At 42.7% G+C, this 20,258-nt stretch overlaps 1 protein-coding gene across 6 annotated transcripts in view; it reads left to right on the top strand.

The window, feature by feature from the left end:
- DDR2 (discoidin domain receptor tyrosine kinase 2) overlaps positions 1-20,258 on the top strand; it is a 440,458-nt gene that overhangs the window by 93,920 nt on the left and 326,280 nt on the right. Inside the window, exon 3 of one of the 6 annotated variants that reach the window (XM_072128533.1) lies at positions 3,334-3,485. The exons of the other annotated variants lie outside the window; for them this stretch is intronic. The gene's annotated coding sequence lies outside the window, so the exon portion shown is untranslated. The remainder of the gene's footprint in view (positions 1-3,333; positions 3,486-20,258) is intronic. 6 annotated transcript variants of the gene reach the window in all.

The following is a 20,258-nucleotide window of genomic DNA, read 5'->3' as shown; positions in this document are numbered from 1 at the left end:
TATCTTTATTCTATAGGTCGATACGATTACGGGGATACCAGACATGAATATTTTTTCTTATGTTTTACTAAATTTGCCAAATAAAACCCTAATGTGGGGAAAAATCTATCATTTTTGCATCGCCGTCTTCCAAGTGGCATAACATTGTTACGTTTTTGGCTACAGAGCTGGTTGATAGCTTTTTCTTTTGCGGGACATGTTGTTCTTTGCAACAGTATCATTCTGGAGTACATATGTTTTGTTGATCACTTTTTATTGCATTTTTAGTGGGATATAATAGGTAAAAATCATAATTTTTGGCGGGTTTTTAACGGGTTTTTTTTACGGCGTTTATCATATGGGTTCAATAGTTGTTTAGTTTTATTCTACAGATTGTTACGGATGCGGTGATCCTACATATGTGGGGTTTGTGTTATGATTTAGACTTTTTTGAGCGTTATATGTCTCTTTATATGTTTTTGGGCTTATGGGCATTTTTAGTGATTTATAAAGTTATTTTTTTATTGAAAAACATTTTTTTTTACATTTTTTACTTGATCCACCATGGGATATGAACAAGCAATCATCTGATTGCTTGTTCATGATAATACTCTGCAATACTGATGTATTGCAGGGTATTAGCAGTGCCAGCCTATGCAGATGCATGTAATGCTTACTAATGACACACTCTGTAATACTAATATAAGTGAAAATACATCTAGAGGTGATATACTAAGTCTTAATGTTAACATGAATTCATTCCAGAACCAATTACATTTAGTCACTCTGAGACAACTAGAGGAGGAAAATTGTGATTTTACACATGCCGTTTCTGATCCTAACATCACCTTTAAAATGTCTAATCCTGACTTCTATCCCATACAGTCTCGTCCAGACATACTGAATGATTTTCAGGATAAAATTGAGCGAGAATTAATAGCATTAAACAGGAATGTTGTAGAAGGGAAATCGTTATGCAATGTGAATTTCTCATCTAAGTCTAAATTAGCATTAAAAGAACTAAAAAATAATAGTGACCTACTGATCCCCCAGGGGGATAAGGGTGGGGGAATTGTTCTTATCAATACAGGATTATACAGAAAATTAAACTTTGAGTTATTAGAAAATATTTCTGTATACAGAGAAATCTCCCATGACCCTACTAGAAACATCCAGGTTTTGTTGGAGAAACTTTTGACAGAGGGAGTGGAAATGGGTGCCATCTCTGAAAAAATAGCACAATATCTACTGGTTAAAAATACAGTGGTCCCCATTTTCCACTCTCTCCCAAAAATTCATAAGGAAATATTCCCTCCCCCCTTGAGACCCATCGTAGCAGGTATAGGGTCGGTCAGTGAAAAACTTAGCATGTGGGTTGATCACTTATTACAACCCCTGGTGTTTTCCTTACCCAGCTTCCTTAAAGACACAAAACATGTAGTTTCTCTTTTGGATGGTTATTCCTGGAACAACTCTGTGCCATATTAGCTCTCATGCGATGTAATTGGTCTGTATCCTTCTCTAGAACACAACATGGTCTTGACATCTTTAGGTTACCATTTAGAAAAATATAGCAACTATTCTGTGCAAGTGAAGGAATTTTTAATGAAGTCAGTGAGTTTCTTGCTTAAAAACAATTACTTTCTTTTTGACCAAAGATTCTTCGTCCAAAAGTGTGGAGCAGCCATGGGGGGGGTGGGGGGTTCTCCCTCCCTGGCAAACATATACATGTCTTACTGGGAGGAATTATTTCTTTTCTCCTCTGCCAAACCGTGTCTCTCCCAAGTCAGGTGGTATGGTCGTTATATCAACGATCTCCTCCTGATATAGGAGGGACCGGAACAGGGTATAGCTGCCTTTGTCGGCTATATCAACGAGAATAATATGAATCTCAAATTCACATTTAGTTATAACAAAAATGTTATCAATTTTTTGGACATCAGTCTTAGAGGTGACAGAGTTGTGCATATATCTCCATCCATGAAGCCCACAGCCACTAATTCCATTCTAGAGGCAACATCCTGTCACCCACCACATGTCATAAAAAATATCCACATCGGGGAATTAATAAGAACAAAACACATTAACACATTAATAGAGAGGACCTTGTATACAAAAACAAAAATAAAAATTCTGGGAAAAACCGTGCATCACAGTGGACAACAATAACTTTCTCTACGACATATAGTAATCAATGCAAAGACATCGTAGGTATTGTCAAACGATATTTACCGTTATTACACACGGACAGAAGTGTGTCAAAAATTTTGGAAAATAGAGTTAATTTTGTGTCTAGAAAAGCCCCAACTTTGGGTTCTATTCTTTCCCCCAGCCTTTTTACCCCCAGTTCTGAAAAACCTAAAAACACTTGGTTGTCTACAAAAGGGTTTTATAAGTGGCCATAATGTGTGTCTCTGCTGCAATTATGTAAGTTCTTCTAAAACTATCCATTCTTGCAGCACGAACATGCAATACAATATTGGTAGTTTTATAAATTGCAATACCGTAAATGTTATTTACGTTATCATGTGTAATACATGCAATGTGCAGTATGTGGGTTGTACTGGAGGTCCTTTAAAGGTTTGCATCAGAAAACATTTGCTTGATGCCAAAAATGTAAACACAGTTAATGTATCGATGGCATCTCGTCATTTTCAAGTGGTGCATAATGGGGATTGCAGTTCTTTTGTATTTACCGGCATTGAAAGGGTGTGGAAACCAGTGCTGGGTGGAGACCATAGGCGGAAACTTTTGAACCGCGAAACATATTGGATCTTCACCCTTGACACTAGAATTCCAAAAGGTATGAATAAAAGACTAGATGGGATATGTCATTATTAATCACCCTTCTGTATTCCAGATTTCCATTTTTCATAGTTGTACTTTCTTATTTTATGTATGCCTTAATGTTTAATGTCTTTGTAGTTTTCTAACACATTTGTAATTGATTGAGTCTGGTCATGTGACCTAGTGCATTTGGTTTATATGACCGGAAAACATGTTGCAAGGTTAGTCATGATTAAGGGTGTCTAACATCTGAAACGCGTAGACGATTTATGCTGTGACAATTTATGCTGTTGTATCCCATGACCGAATCTATGGTTTTTAAAGAGATGGAATAAAGCCTTGAAAATTTTATATGGATTCCTGTTGCATCCTTTGAAGCTGGATCGTGTTTGTCGTTTTACATTGTTCCCCATGCTCTGTGTTTCGACATATGTATCGTGCAACATTTTTTTAATGTCCTTGACTCTCTATTTGCTCTGTTTGAGTCTCTCAATTAGTAAGTTTTTATGGGTGTCAAAATCATGTTGCTTGGTGCAGTCACGTTTCAATCTAATCATTTCCCCATAGGGGATGTTTCCTGTGAAGTGGGTCGGATGACAAGATGTGGCTAGTAAGACTGAGTTACCTGCCAATTCCTATCTGTATGGAACTGTACTAATTCCTTCCTGATTGCCCATAAGTACTACATCCAGGAAGAGAATGCTGTTCCCTCCATATTGGTAGGTGAATTTCAGATTCATATAGTTTTGATTTAAATAGGAGGCAAAGGCAGTGAACCCACTCCAAATCCACACCAGGTCATTGATAAATTTGCCCATCCAGGCAATCAAGGACATCAATAAAGCAGAAGAAAACATGCCCCTATATGAAAGACTATCTTATTTAAGCAATGTATTAACCTAATGATGACCAACCTGGCAGCTTCCTTCACATGGATGAGCAGGGAACAAGTAATATGTGGTAGAAATCATAAGTAACCAGTTACATGCAGTCAATAACCTGTGCTGTGTGAGCAGTAAGGGTTAATAGCTTATCTGGACAAAGCTGATACTGCTGATGACAAGGTGGTGGAAGGGAGCAGCGAGAAAAGCAGATACATACAGAAAAACTTCTGTAAAATCACAGACTGGCATAGAGGGACTGATAGGGAACAGGGAGATCTTGTACCTTACTATGCTGTGCAGGAGATATCTGCATACACATCCAGATCTGCTGCATTCAGTGAAACATGAGCAGAGAGCAGCAGCAGCTCCTCCCCTTCTCCCCTGAAACCGAAAAAGTGTAAACCTACGGATTCATGAGGCTCAACAGTTCATGGAGAGGAGGCAGCCATTACAGCAATGAGGTAATGTGAGGGCTATTGCTAGAAAACTACTGTATATAGGTATAGGTGTATAGGTAATAAAGATAATAGGCAAAGATGCTTTACATCCCAAGAGCTATTGATTTGTGAAAAATCCTTTACAGTTACTCTTTAAATCAGTTTTATTGACAAAAAACAATAACAATATACAGAGAAAAATATATCTCTAAAATAGTTTGAAAAGGGAGGACAAACCGAGAAAATAGTCAGGCAGGATCACCAACAAAGAGATGCATACTTAGGGTAGCCAGCAGTGTAAGGAACCCATAGTAGGTCCACCAGTTATATCACTGTTCAAAGCATTCTATAACAATATGAATATGATACTGAGACGACAAAGCTCTGCATCTGGAACTACTTACAATCTAAATTCAAATTCTTCAATATTATCTAAACTATATTAACTTATTACCAAGTATATCTAGTCCTGCTAATTAAAACATCTTTCAACTACGGGAAGTATTTAACTGCCTGAAACATGATGTTGGAAATACACTTAACAAATTTACAGTACAGTAAAATAATACAATACACCCACCAAGCATAACCATACTAAGTAAGGTTTTATCTGTACAGGTAGTGTATGAGGTTTTTCGTCATTCTATTCTCCTATTACTACCCCCAATTGATACTTCTTATCTAGGTCAAATTAGGAATATGCTATATTGAAGATCTATTTATAAATAGTCTTAATGCTTCTCAGATGCATGACTTGGTCATAATTTAATCTTAAAGAGAACCCGTCAGGCAAAATAACCCCCATAAACTAAATATATTTTCACAAACTGCCATTAGAGAGCATTGCATCTATCCCTGCATTGTCCCTCTACATGCCTGTAAACATAAGCAATGAGGTCCTAAAGCTCTATACAAATGACCTGTGAAATGTCCAATGAGTCATTAGCATATTCAAGCTAGGAGAGATACAACAGCTCCAGGCAGCCATGTTATAGCAGAACATGTCAGGTACTTGTGTAGCTGATGTCTGTGTCTCTGTGTATTAGGAGGATGCAACATGTCAGCAGATGCAGCACACACACTAGCAATGCTTTACTACACATTACACACAGACATGAGCAGGGGGAGGAGAGGGGAGGAGTAACAGGGGTGACATCTCTGCCTCTGACCATGTGACCAGCCTCATTTACATAATAAAGAAAAGATGATTTTGCAATGACTAATGTATGAATTAGATAAAGCCATATGTTTTAGAATGTAAAGCTTTGTCACAAATTAAGGCACACATCCATTCCAGCTCACCAGTTGAGCAGGATTGATTGTAACTTTTTAATTTAAAAAATACACTCCAAATTGCATAAAAAATGAAACCAAATTTACCCTTCTATCTAAACCAAATAAAAACTGGATTAAGATACCAGCCTTATGGTAAATATTCTCCAAATAAACAAACACTGAAACTCTTTGTAGGAATCGAATATTAGCTGTTGCCTATACCCTTTTAACTGGCCAGCAATGAAAAATGATTGACTCTTTATATGACTTGGGGTATTCCCTATTCCTTTTAACCATTGTACTTCTTGGTTGTTATCCTGATATCTTTATTGATATGTCATATTGCATTTAATATTGTTAAAGAGGACCTATCAACCCCCAAAAAGGCCCCCGCCAAATATGCCCCCCATAATCCTCTCCCCAGCCCCTTTCTATTTATGCCATTTTTAAAAAGAAATAGGTTGGGAAAGTTAATTTTAACAGATCCGACCTATTACCAAATAGGTCTGATCCTCGTATCCTGTGCGCTGTAGTGAGCCTTATTCATGAGGGGTCGGGCGACTCTCCAACTCTACACCCCTGTCAATGGGGACCTGTAAGAATAGCTGGCAGCAGCACATATATATTGTGCAATTTCTGCTGGCTCTCTCCGAAGCGGCTGAACTGACAGCGGCTGCGTCCTTTTCGTGCTTTTCCAAAGCGCTGACCAAATGCTAATAATATAAATATAAATATATATATATATATCAGTGCGGCCGCATCGGAAAGAGAAGGCAGCGATTGTGCAATATATACGCTGCTGCCGGCTATTCTTACAGATCACCGCTGACAGGGGTGTAGAGGGGGAGTGTAGGCCGGCCCCATCATTAATAACGCCGACTGCAGCGCAGGATACCAGGATCTGACCTCTTATTTGGTAATAGGTTGGATCTATTAAAACCAACTTTCCCAACATAATTTTTTTTTTAAATGGCAGAATTAGAAATGGGCTGGGGAGAGGATTATGGAGGGCATATTTGGTGGGGGTCTTTTTTGGGGGGATGACAGGTCCTCTTTAATTGTTTGTATTAGCAAGAAAGATTTATTGGGAAATGCCAATTGGCCTATTATGTATAATTCCGCAGTAATAAATAATCGCTGGGAAAATTGCTAAAATATATATGTCATATATAAACATATTTATTCGCAAAGGAAAGGCATCTAGTCCCCCCTCCCCTTTGAACTTGTCAGTTTGAAAACCATCACAACATCCCCTTACAGTACAGAAAGTCATTTAGTCTATGTGTATGTAATTTCTGCAGGTATAAATATTCAAAATGAATTGGATAGATCTTTGTGCTGTCTTTTTAATCATTTGCAGATTGTAATTAGACTTCCCCTAATAGGACTGACCATTACTTCAAGGGATTGTCCACTTTCAGCAAATACTTGATTTGGTTTGTGTAGGGAAAGGTTATGTAATCTTTAAATATACTTTCTGTATTAATTCCTTACGATTTTCTAGATCTTTCTTTTTACTTCCAGTGGATAGAAATCTCTCTAAAAAGATTTGCATGCCGTGGTGCATCTTGAACCTATTGATGTTCCCTCAGACTATAGGTACTTCTCCAAATGAGAAATATCGATCAGTTGCCACAGCAGCCTACAGTCTCATTGAGACTCATAGGCTCACCATGTGTCATTATCTGCCAGCAGATGGCAGACTATTAGATATCAGCAGTAATATTGCTATATACTGCAAAACTGTAGCATTGCAGTATATAGTATTAGCAATCAGACCCTGCAGGGTTAAATGTACCCTGGAGAGTCTTAAATAATGGTTATGGACAGTAATGGAGTTATGATTCATCTCGGTCCAAGGCCAAGTACATTTTTGGAATCAGCCTCACCAGTTTTCTATAAAAATATATTTGAATTGAAACATAGCAAATTGGTTACGTCTGTTATCTGCACCTATTATAATCAGAGCATTATTTGTGCCCATTGTCTTTGCCTGGGTGAACTATCACCATCACAATTGCCGGAAGTGTCTTACTAATTATCCCCATTAGGTCCACACAAGGTAATTAACTCACTGTGTGCTGATACTTGTACTCCTACCTTTGTATTTTGTACTCTGTTAACTGTATATGTACTGTATATCTATTGTGTCTCTTGTTTGTCTAGTGTACCCTTAAGGCAATTGAATGTAAAATTTAAAGGAAACCTACCACCACAAGTCTACCTATAAAGGTAGATCAGGTGGTAGGTGGATCAATGGGACCTGAGGATAGCCCTTTTAAGGGCTAATCCTCACGTCCCCGCACTTTTTTAGTAACTAATTTTATGCAAGTATGCAAATTTTCTTATGCGGCTACTGGGGCGTGGAGTAGCCGCATATGAGGTTACATGGCACGGCTACTCCATGCCCCGGTAGCCTCTTTTCCCCTCCTACTCACCATCCTCGCCTGACGATCTTGCCGTCTATGCATGCGCAGAACAGCAGGCCTGCGTCTGCGCGGTCACTGCTCCAAAGTCGGGGCTGCACAGGCGCGGGCCTGCTGTTCTGCGCATGCGCAGACGGCAGGATCGTCGGACAAGGGCGCGCGCAGATGGTGAGTAGGAGGGGAAAAGAGGCTACCGGGGCGTGGAGTAGCCGCGCCATGTAACCTCAGATGCGGCTACTCCACGCCCCAGTAGCCACATAAGAAAATTTGCATACAAGTCTAATAAAAGTTACTAAAAAAGTGCGGGGACATGAGGATTAGCCCTTAAAAGGGCTAACCTCACGTCCCATTGATCCACCTACCACCCGATCTACCTTTATAAGTAGATTTGTGGTGGTAGGTTCCCTTTAACCTGCATTGCTCTTTTATATCAATCCAGGTATTTCTACATCTGTGTCTTGGTTATATACATGCTACCGGGTTGGTACTTCACTCAGGCTTATATCAAATGAGAACTGGTGGCAGCCTACTAGGCTGATAAAGTTCTGTTCCTCTTAGGCTAGTGAAAGGGGTCTTTCAGTCATTCAGGGTTGCGAGCTAGTGTCATGCCATATCCGAAGGTTGTGAGTCATCTATAAAAACAATAATTATTGACCTTGCGTACCCCTTAGGGCTCCGAAAATGTCACATTTCTTAACACCATCAATCTGGAATTAAGCTATTCAGATAAGGAAATACATTTTCTGGATACCACTACACAAATTTAATATAGCCGCATATCCACTAACCTTAGAAATGACAGCTTCCTCCCCAAACACAAAAGACAATCCATCATATACAGTCAGGCTATACATTAGAACTGTATCTGCTCATACAAGACAGACCTGCATAAACACCTCCTGGAGCTATGGTCTGAATTTGTACAGTTGGGCTACCAACAAAAATTGACTGGCAACAAAATAAGCAAAGCAGCAGCCATCAACATAGAAAGGTTACTTACATATAAGGAGATCCAACAGGAGGCATGAGTACCCCTAATGGTCACCTGCAGCCCACAACTGGAGATCCTATGTTTTATTGTCAGGGAACTCCAACCGATTTTGCATTAAGATACAAGATTAAAAGAAATATTCCCAATCCCTACTCTCCTTTCCTTCTGGCAACCACCAAACCTGAAACAACTTGTTGTCCGGGCTGCCCTGAGACACCCATCAGAAAATTGTGCCTCACTCTGCCTGCAAAACAGGTGCAATCAGGTCTTTGAGTATTCCTTAACCCCTTCCCGACATTTGACGTAATAGTACTGCATCGCGGGAGGTGCGTTCCCGCAAAATGCAGTACTATTACGTCATGCTTCTGGCACCGGCTCCTGAACGGAGCCGGCGCCAGAAGCTGCAGGTGTCAGCTATATATTATAGCCGACACCTGCCTCTAACACCCGCGATCGGAGATTTCTCCGATCGCAGGTGTTAACCCCTGACACGCCGCGGTCGCGCTGACCGCGGCGTGCAAGGGGCATTTCAGAAGAATCGGACCCCCCAGCGGCGCTTACCGGGGGGATCCGCTGCTCCGATCGCAGCCCCGGGACTGCCGGTGCCCGGGGCTGCGCGATCCTCCTGCCGGCAGCCGGGTCCTGCCTTCTGACAGGACCCGGCTGTAACACACTGAGCATGTTACATTACACAGTGTAATACATCTGTATTACACTGTGTAATGTGAAGAAGAGCTTGAACAAGTGATCAGTGGATCACTTGTTCAAGCTAACCTGTAAAAGATTTGGTATCGCCGCGTCCGTAACAATCCGTACAATAACTCAGAAACACTATTGGACCCGCTCAGTGAACGCCGTAAAAACAAAACCCGAAAAACACGCCAAAAATGTACATTTTTCATAAAATCTCTACACAAAAATGTTCTAAAAAGTTATCAAAAAAAGTTATGTGCGCAAAAATGGTACCACTGAAAAGAACTACTCAACTCGTAAAAAATAAGCCCTAAAATAGCTCTGTCAACCAAAAACTATTAAAGTTACGTCTCCGAAAAGATGGCAATGCAAAAACAAATGAGATTTCCTCTATATTAGTTTTTATCCAGTAAAATTGTAAAAAGAAATGAAAAACTATATAAATGAGGTATCACCGTAATCGTAGTGACCTATAGAATGAAGATAATATAATATTTTTAGTGTACAGTGTACGACCCCAAAAAAATATGAAAAGAAAGTAAACCAAAATTGACAATTTTCTTTTCACCCATACATTCAAGAGTTAATAAAATGTCATCAATAAGCTAATGACCCACTAACATGAAGTATTTGTAAAGTGCATCTCATGTCGCAGAAAATAAGCCCTTATATGTCCAAATTGCCAAAAAAATAAAGATTGTATAGCCAATAAAAATTGACAATGCATAATCTGCTCTGAATGGTGCAGCTCCCTTCGATGCCCTGGCGTGTGCCCATACAGCAGGTTACCACCACATATGGGGTATTACTATACATGGGAGAGATTGGGTATCAAATTTTGTGGAGCGTTTTGGTATTTTATCCACTGAGAATTTGTAAATTTTTTGAAAAACATATTAATTTAGCCAAAAAAATTTTACTTTCAAAATTGCATCCGATTTTGTTTTAACCCCTGTAAAACAATTAAAGGGTTAACAAACTTCATAAAAGTTGTTTCACGTACGTTGAGGGGCGTAGTTTCTATAATGGGGTAATTTATGGGGTTTACTTTTATTTAGGTCTCACAAAGTGACTTGAAACCTGAGCAGGTCCCTCAATAGCAGGATTTAGCGTTTTTTATGAAAATGTAAAAAATCGCACCTAATGTTCAAAGCCCCATAACATCCTACAAAAATAAGAGTATGCATAAAAAACCATGTCCACATAAAGAAGACATTTAGTGAATGTTAGTTATTACGTTTTTTTGCGGTTATGACTATGTATGGAAAAATTAGAACATTTTGAAGTTCAAAAATCTAAAATTTTTCCAAATTTTCACCAAATATCTGATTTTCTCATAAATAAATGCAAAACATACCACCAAAATTTTTCAAATAACCTGAAGTACGATGTGTCACGAGAAAGCAATTTTAAAATCACTTGGATATGTTAAAGCGTTCCGAAGTTATAACCACTTATAGTGACACAGGGCAGATTTGAAAAAATGGGCCGTGTCAGGAAGGTGAAAAGTGGCTTCAGCGTTAAGGGGTTAATATGTGTCCAACCACTTTATGTTGAGGAAACAGGCCAGAGGCTTAGTCAGCGCTTGAACTCGCACCGATCTGACATTAAAAAGAAAAGATCTCCCAGTGGTTGCACATTTCTCCAGAGAGGGCCACACTATTGAAGATTTGTAGATTACTATTTTAATGAGACATTTCAAGACACAAAGGGAAAGGAAAGAATGGAAGTATAAGTTAATGAAAAAATGTAACACTGTCATAAGTGGTCTAAATTTAAATGCCAGCTTCATGCCTATCTGACATGAAGACCACAAGCAGATAGGAGACATCCTGTCATAAATAATATATCTATTTTCATTTTTAAATAACTTTTGATTATTGCTTAGTGTGTATAAGTGAATATTCGGTTTCATGCAGAACATCATGTCTGACGAAGAGAACTAGTATTCCGGGTTCTCCAATCCATGACGCATCACTGCTGAATTCACGGACAGATATCTTCAGCTCCGTGCAACGCATCTCCACCCGGCGTCCCTAAAAATACCACAGTCACTTACAGTATAAAGTCTCCTGGATAACAACACTGTGCTCCTAAATAATATATACCCCTCACAACACAACTGACCGCATGCTACCCCACATATAACACATCCCTTCATTATATATATATATATATATATATATATATTTATATTCTACTGGAATTATAGCATGCTAAGCACCAATCAATATACAACACCCCCAATTTATTAATACAGACCCCCCCCCCAACATTTGGTTTACATGATGCAAAGTAATCTGTATCCTATAACTAATAAATATATAGCACCCCCTAATGTATATATATAATTTATTTTTATATATCCCTGCTCTCATATATTTAAAGGCCTCGTTATTCACCACCCAATTAAATTATATACAGCTCCCATATACAGATCCCCTACAGCTTAAATAAAATCTTGCCCCACATATACAGTCCCCTCCCAGCTTAGTAATATACTGTATCCCATATAGAGCCCCTGCAGCTTAGTAATATACTGTACCCAAATAAAATATACAGAACCCCCCCAGTATAAAATAATTATGGCCCCAAATAATATATATAGCACCCCCCCCCAGTATAAAATAATTATGGCCCCAAATAATAAATATAGCATCTCCCCCCCCTAGTATAAAATAATTATGGCCCCAAATAATGTATATAGCATCCCCCCCCTAGTATAAAATAATTATGGCCCCAAATAATATATATAGCATCCCCCCCCCCCTAGTATAAAATAATTATGGCCCCAAATAATATATATAGCATCCCCCCTAGTATAAAATAATTATGGCCCCAAATAATATATATAGCACCCCCCTAGTATAAAATAATTATGGCCCCATATGATATCTATAGCGTCCCCCCCCCCAGTATTAAACGTTTTCTAGCCCTATATAGTACCCCCCTCCCAGTATAACATGAAACCTCCCCACATTTAATTAAAGTATATGAAAAATACTAAAATCATACTCACCTGCAGGCAGCTGCTCCCTCGGCGTGGCTCCGGTCTTCACGCGGCTCTCCTGTGAGCCGCGGCTCCGCACAGTGACACAGGCACCGTGACGTCATGGTGCCTTTGTCACTGCTTAGAACGGAGCGACACAGCTGCCGGAAAGGCACAGCGTCGCTTCGCATATAAATTGCGCCTGTGTCTTAAAGAGACAGGCACGATTTATTTAGCTGGTGGGCGATTCGGGCGTTAATGGACGCCCAAATCGCCCACTTTAGAGCGGCGAATTTCGCCGCCCTTTACAGGGTCCCGCATTCTGCCACCTGAGGCGAGATTTTCATCTCGCCTCATGGCAGATGCGGCCCTGACTGGGACATAATTCATAATTATAGGTCCCAAGTTACACAGGACAGTTATGGGGTCTAGACACACTACTGGACCGAAAATCAGAACGTTAGCTGCAATGGAAGGCAGCCAATAGCAGAACACCCCTGATATTAGGCCAAGACACCCCGAGTTTGGTATGGGGTTAATGGGAATAACATGCCCGTTTGGTTGGAAGCCATGGCACAATTGTGCCATCTCCCAATCAAAAGTTATGGGGTTCTGATAAAAACCTAGACCCAAAAAGTAGCTCACTGATGGGAGGGGGATAGAAAAATCCCCCTCACAGTGACATCACAGCCAGGGGTGGGGGTCAAAAAATCACCTGGGTTTAAATTAATGAAGCAGCCACATAGTAGTGTTCAGTCTGAGGATTCTATCACAATAGAAGGCTGGATCGATGCCCTGTCCTCGGGCCAAAGAATTTCTTCCTATTCCACTAGCAAGAATATTTTTTTGTTTCGCTCTTCCCTCATTGTTTGTAAGTATCGTGTGTGTATTGTTTTAATCCTTTTTTCATTTTATCTGACAATTTAATTCTTTGAGTGTACTGCATTTTTATGTACATTAAAACTTTTTAATAAGCCTCTACTTGTAGCCTTAAAGAATCTGAGTCTCTGAAGGGAATCACGTTACCAGAGGTCATTATTAGCATAGTCCATGTAGTAAGCGATTGCATGTTCTGTGTGAATTTATAATTGTAATATCGTGTAAGTATTGAGTGTATGTGCTGAGTTATCATCAGGGTGCATTGCCTGTGTGGTTGAGGTGCCTACGGCTTTCTTTGCTTAAGTAACTCGTGGGTGGTGGCAGTGTGGATTGGCTGGGGCGGAAATTCTGTGGAGTAAATCGGGTTCGTGACGGATTGGTGGCATAGCGGTGGGATAGTGTATAATTTTTTATTACACTGTTAAGGCTTTAAGTATTTGGTTTAAGCAATTAACCCTTTCACTTAAGGGCTGGAGTATTCCTAATACTACAGTCCACAAGCAAGAGACTCAGTGCACTCAAAAACTTGTCAGTCAATATACATACGTGCAAAACAGTTCCCCCCCCCTCTCTTTTCTATCTTTTGTTTCTCTGTTTTGAGACCACTGCTACAATGGCAGAGGTATACAGAAACAGATCCAAGGCTGATCTGCTGACTCTCTGTGCGGAGAGAGGGCTAATAACAACGGGCCAGAACAAGGCGGAGATAATTCAAACGCTGGTGGCGTTTGATTTGCAGTCCCATCCTTCTGCGGAACCGGACCAGGGACCTCCAGCCTCAGAGGAATCGATAGGAAATGTCTTGCAGCAACCGGCTGGGCATGGCGGCGCCAGCGGTATGGACACTTCTTTTTCTCTAATTCTCCAGCAGATCGGTGACTGTGATCCTAGCCTTAGGATGCAGCTGTATATGCAACAACTGGAGAGACAGGCAGCCCGAGAAGCTGCCCGAGAAGCAGCCCAGCTGCGCAAAGCAGAGCGTGAGTTTGCGGAACAACAAAGCCAAGCGGAGCGCGAGCATGAGCAGCAAATGGCCCAGATACAGCTCCAACAACAGCAAAGAGCTTCACCATCAGCACAGAGTGAGTCCATGGACAGTGTTTCTTTTAGAAACATCGCCTGGATCGTTTTCCTGTCCTGGAGAATGATAGGGACCTGGATGTCTTTTTGCAAGGATTTGAGAGTGTCTGCAGACAATTTCAACTGCCGCCTGCTGAATGGGCCCGATACCTTACCCCTGGACTTAAAGGCAAAGCACTGGAGGCGTTTGTAGCCTTACCTGCCTCTGTGGAGCACGATTATGAGGCTATCAAAAGGGCTCTGATACAGCGTTTTAACCTCACTCCAGAGTTATACAGAGAGCGTTTCCGTACTGTCAGGCGGACAGATACGGATAGCTATGCCGAGTTTGCCAGGAAAACCTGCTAAACCTGGTGAAACAATGGTCCAGAGGATGGGGTGTGACCACTCTAGAGGAGATGGATGACCTGATCGCCATGGACCAATTTATTCACACCTGTACAGCGGAGGTGCGACAGTTCATACGAGAACGGGAGCCAATATCCTTGGAAAAGGCTGCCCTGCTGGCAGATGTGTTTGCTGCCAGCAGAGTGCCCGAGGCACGAAAACCTGCAGCTGAAGGATGGAAGGGGGGTAAGCCCCCTGTTAACTCTTCTACAGTTTCCCACAAAGCTTCTGGGGCATCCCCTTCTTCGTCATTTAAGCCAGCGGGAGACCAACGCAGGTGTTTGCAATCGATCGGGGCACATCAGCATTACATGCCCAGAGAAGAGAAAGACCACCCCTTTGCCCAAACCAACATCGTTTTTACCATCTGTTTTGTTTGTGGGTGGGAGTAAGCGGGTGGTTGGTGAAAACCTACAGGAGGTTACTGTGGGTGGCAATGTCACAATGGGGTTGAGGGACACTGGTGCAGAGATGACCCTTGTCAAGCCGGAGGATCTCATCCCAGGATGGACTCTTACAGTTGCTGGAGTTGGAGGCCTCACCCCTGCATTGCCCATGGCCCGGGTGTAACGGATAAAATTCCCACCAATGTGTTGCTGGGGACCGACCTGGGGTGTCTGGTCTCTAGATATGTAATCCAGGATGCCGATGAGGACACAGACATCCCTGGTGCCCCACGTGAGTTAAACCCCTTAACATCTGATATTGTTGGGACTGTGCCTACTGTAGACTGTGACGATGATGTATCATGTGATATTGTTGAAATGTGTAGTAACCCTTTACCTGTTTCTAACCTAGCTTTTAATGCCATAGACCATGAATGTGAACATAGTAATGATGTAGAGTTTAACTGTGTTAATAATGTGGCTAAGAGTGGTAGTATGTTAACACCCACAGCTCTGCGCCAAAAGCTGGAGTGTGGTGTGTCCGTGTCCGCTGTAACTCGCAGTCAGAGTCTTCAGGAAGCTCACCGTTGCCTGAGTCCTGAACCTCCTGCTGTCCGGGTTACTGAGGAACAGGAGCAGACTGACAGTCTGTCACCAGTGGCTGAGACCAGTCAAAGGGTTAAACTATTAACCAGTACAGAGTCAGAGCGTCGCCAGTTTCTGGACGCCCTGCACTCAGATGAAAATATACACAAGCTACGTGAGAGGGCTGGTCAGACCCCTGAGGAGGGGGACAAGGAATGTATTACATGGGACCAGGGTAGGCTGTATAGACAGAGCCTTCACACTGACCCCCAGCAGGATGTATCCCTTGATAGGCAACTGGTGGTACCTCGCCCTTTCCGGGAGCAGCTTTTGAGAGTTGCCCACGAGATACCACTAGCAGGCCATCTGGGGATAAGTAAAACCAATAGTCGACTCAAGCTGAATTTCTATTGGCCCAATATGGGGAATGATGTGGCGGAATACTGCCGTTCCTGTATAGTATGTCAAAGGGTGGGGAAGGCCGACCAGGTCCAGCGAGCACCCCTCAACCCTTTACCCATAACTGAGGAGAACAGAGAATTGCTGTTGACAATGTAGGCCCTGTGAATGTCACCAGCAGCTCAGGTAAACGCTTCATCCTGACGGTTGTGGATTATGCCACATGTTACCCAGAGGCCGTGGCATTGTCATCCATCCGGGCTTACAAGGTGGCAGATGCGCTCCTCACTATATTCTCTCGTGTAGGGTTCCCCAGAGAGATGCTCACAGATCAGGGGACCCAGTTTATGTCTCACCTTATGCAGTGCCTCTGTAAGAAAATACAGGTGCAGCACTTGGTAGCCAGTCCTTATCACCCGCAGACCAATGGACTCTGCGAGCGGTTTAATGGGACCCTCAAACAGATGCTCCGGACGTTTGCGGATACCCATGGGAAGGACTGGGATCGTTATCTATCAAACCTGCTATTCGCTTACAGAGAGGTACCGCAGGCATCGACTGGATTCTCTCCCTTTGAGCTTCTCTATGGCAGGAAGGTACGGGGCCCACTAGATCTCATGAAGGAGTCATGGGAGGGAGAATTAGTCAACTACAGAGACCTCTGGTGACCCTATGTTCTGAAGTTCAGGGACAGACTGCAGGCATTGACAGGGATGGTGCAGGAGAACCGGACTCAAGCCCAGGCCGACCAGAAATGGTGGTATGACAGGAACGCCAGGGAGAGAGTGTATGAGGTGGGCCAGAAGGTGTGGGTCCTGATCCCCACTACCCAAAACAAACTCCAAGCTGCGTGGGAAGGCCCGTATCCCATTCATCAACGCCTAAATGACGTGAACTATGTAGTCACGATCGACCGTGTTCGCAAGAAGCGCAAGGTTTTTCATGTGAACATGATCAAGGCTCATCATGATAGGGATACGTGCATCCTGCCAGTTTGCAGTATACCAGAGGAGGGAGAAAGGGAGGCCTTGCCTGACTTAGTGGCATCCGCACAGGAGGGAGGGTCCATTGAGGATACAATAGTCAGCGCCCAGCTGTCTGGATCTCAGAAATCCCAGCTGAGAGAGACACTCAACCCATACCTTGACATTTTCACCAGTAAACCAGGAAAAACCCCACTAGCCTCTCATCACGTAGACACGGGGGAACACCCACCAGTCAGACAGGGTGCATTTCGGGTTTCTACAGAAGTAAGGGCTGACATTAAGAGGGAGGTGGTGAAAATGCTGGGACAGGGGTTGATCCAAGAGTCTCAAAGTGCGTGGGCATCACCTGTAGTGCTTGTCCCCAAAAAGGACAAGACCACACGCTTCTGTGTGGACTACAGGAAGCTGAACAGCATCACAGTTTTTGACGCTTACCCAATGCCCCGCATAGATGAGCTTTTGGATCAACTCGCCAGCGCCCAGTATATCACCATCATGGATTTAAGTATGGGGTATTGGCAGATCCCCATGACAGTGGAGGCGCAGGAAAAGCCTGCCTTCATCACCCCCTTTGGACTATATGAGTTTAAAGTCATGCCCTTTGGCATGAAGAAAGCCCCTGCCACATTCCAGCGCTTGGTGAACAAACTGCTAAGTAAGTCTGAAGGGTTTGCTGTGGCATACCTGGATGATATTGCAGTGTTTAGCCAGACATGGGAGGAGCACTTGACACACCTGTCACAGGTGCTCAAGCGCCTCCTGGAAGCCGGTCTCACCATCAAGCTTGGGAAGTGTCAGATAGGCATGTCTGAGGTGCAATACCTAGGACACCTGGTAGGTGGGGAGACACTTAAGCCCGAGCCAGGGAAAGTAGAGGCCATTGCAAATTGGCCCACCCCCAAAACGAAGAAACAGGTGATGTCATTTCTAGGAACAGCTGGGTACTACCGTAAGTTCGTCCCTAACTACAGTACCCTGGCCAAGCCCCTCACAGACCTCACAAAGAAGAAACTACCACAGGTAGTCAGCTGGACTGCCGATTGTGAGCGGTCCATGGCGGCTCTGAAATTGGCTCTGACTAGCTCTCCAGTATTACAAAGTCCAGATTTCAGCCGCAAGTTCGTAGTCTAGACTGACGCCAGCGACTATGGCATGGGTGCGGTACTCAGCCAGGTCAACCCAGAGGGAGATGAGCACCCTATCCTATACCTAAGCAGGAAACTCTTACCCAGGGAGGTGGCCTATGCCACCTACAGAAACTACAGCCCTACTCATATGGCCGAAAGTTCACCGTGGTAACGGACCACAACCCTCTCAGTTGGCTTCCCCAGGTATCTGGGGATAACGGAAAGCTGCTGAGATGGAGTCTAGGCCTACAGCAATATGACTTTACCATTCCACACAAGAATGGCAGTGAACATGGGAATGTAGACGGGTTGTCACGGCAGGGAGAGCCGGCGGACAATGGCTTGGGATATTGATTAAAATATCCAAATCCCATGCCATATCTCTGGAGGGAGGTGTGATAATAATATTACTCCTCCACAGTTTGTTTGTTATATATATTTTTTTATTTTTCTTTCTTTGTGTTGTTTCATTCTGCCTGTTATAAATCATTAGGCTCTATTTGTTTAAGACCAGCCAGGAAGATGAGCCTGGCAGGGTGTTTATAACACCCCAGGGAGTCTATGTTTGATCAGAGAAGCATGGTCTTCCTAAGTGGTAAAATTAACACCTTTCGGCCAGAGTAGTCTAGCTAGTGGGGGATGAAAAGAAGCCACAGACTGCATGTTCTTCCCTCCAAATTTAGACAAAGGGAATATCATAGCTGTCCATAATCAGAATGTTAGCTGCAATGGAAGGCAGCCAATAGCAGAACACCCCTGATATTAGGCTAAGACACCTAGAGTTTGGTATGGGGTTAATGGGAATAACATGCCCGTTTGGTTGGAAGCCATGGCACAATTGTGCCATCTCCCAATCAAAAGTTATGGGGTTCTGATGAAAACCCAGACCCAAAAAGTAGCTCACTGATGGGAGGGGGATAGAAAAATCCCCCTCACAGTGACATCACAGCCAGGGGTGGGGGTCAAAAAATCACCTGGGTTTAAATTAATGAAGCAGCCACATAGTAGTGTTCAGTCTGAGGATTCTATCACAATAGAAAATAGAAAAAGAATTTCTTCCTATTCCACTAGCAAGAATTTTTTTTGTTTCGCTCTTCCCTCACTGTTTGTAAGTATCGTATGTGTATTGTTTTAATCATTTTTTCATTTTATCTGACAATTTAATTCTTTGAGTGTACTGCATTTTTATGTAAATTAAAACTTTTTAATAAGCCTCTGCTTGTAGCCTTAAAGAATCTGAGTCTCTGAAGGGAATCACGTTACCAGAGGTCATTATCATAGTCCATGTAGTAATTGATTGCATGTTCTGTGTGAATTTATAATTGTAATATCGTGTAAGTAAGTAACTCGTGGGTGGTGGCAGTGTGGATTGGCTGGGGCTGAAATTCTGTGGAGTAAATTTAGCGTAAGGACGCCATTTTGTGGAAGTGGGCGGAGCTTAAGGGCTAAATTCTGGGACTCCATAGAGTAGGTATCCCCGTGTGTGAACTCCGGTGAGTCGGGTTCGTGACACTCACCATCAAATATACTCAGCCTCAAAAAGGTATCGCCTGATTTCTACACTCTTCTTCTGCTCTCTATGTCTAAGGGTACATTTACACGCGGCATGCCCGCCGTGCGGGCATACTACCGTGTGCTGGAGAGGAGGAGGAGGAGGTGGCCCCTCCTACCTCCATAGAGAATAGCGGCTCACGGCTGCACACACGCCAAAAGATAGAGCATGCTCTATCTTTTTGCGGTGTGCGGCCCGGATCGGTGCCACACATGTGGCACCGTATCTGCACCATGCCGCTATTGCCGTCTGTATGTCCCCGCAGACGGCCATGTGAATGAGCCTTAACATGGTGCAAAACTAGACTACTTAAAATCATTAAGCAGTCCTACAACTTACTTTTTTAATGTGTGCAGAGCCTGCATCCCTTTTTATTTACATGAATGTTCTGATGAATAGGTGGAGCTGGAAAACAC

The sequence above is a fragment of the Engystomops pustulosus genome, chromosome 10, assembly GCF_040894005.1.
Source record: "Engystomops pustulosus chromosome 10, aEngPut4.maternal, whole genome shotgun sequence".
In the NCBI taxonomy this organism is placed as follows: Eukaryota; Metazoa; Chordata; class Amphibia; order Anura; family Leptodactylidae; genus Engystomops; species Engystomops pustulosus.
The sequence above is the reverse complement of the archived record's forward strand: the minus strand, read 5'-3'. Positions and strand labels throughout refer to the sequence as shown.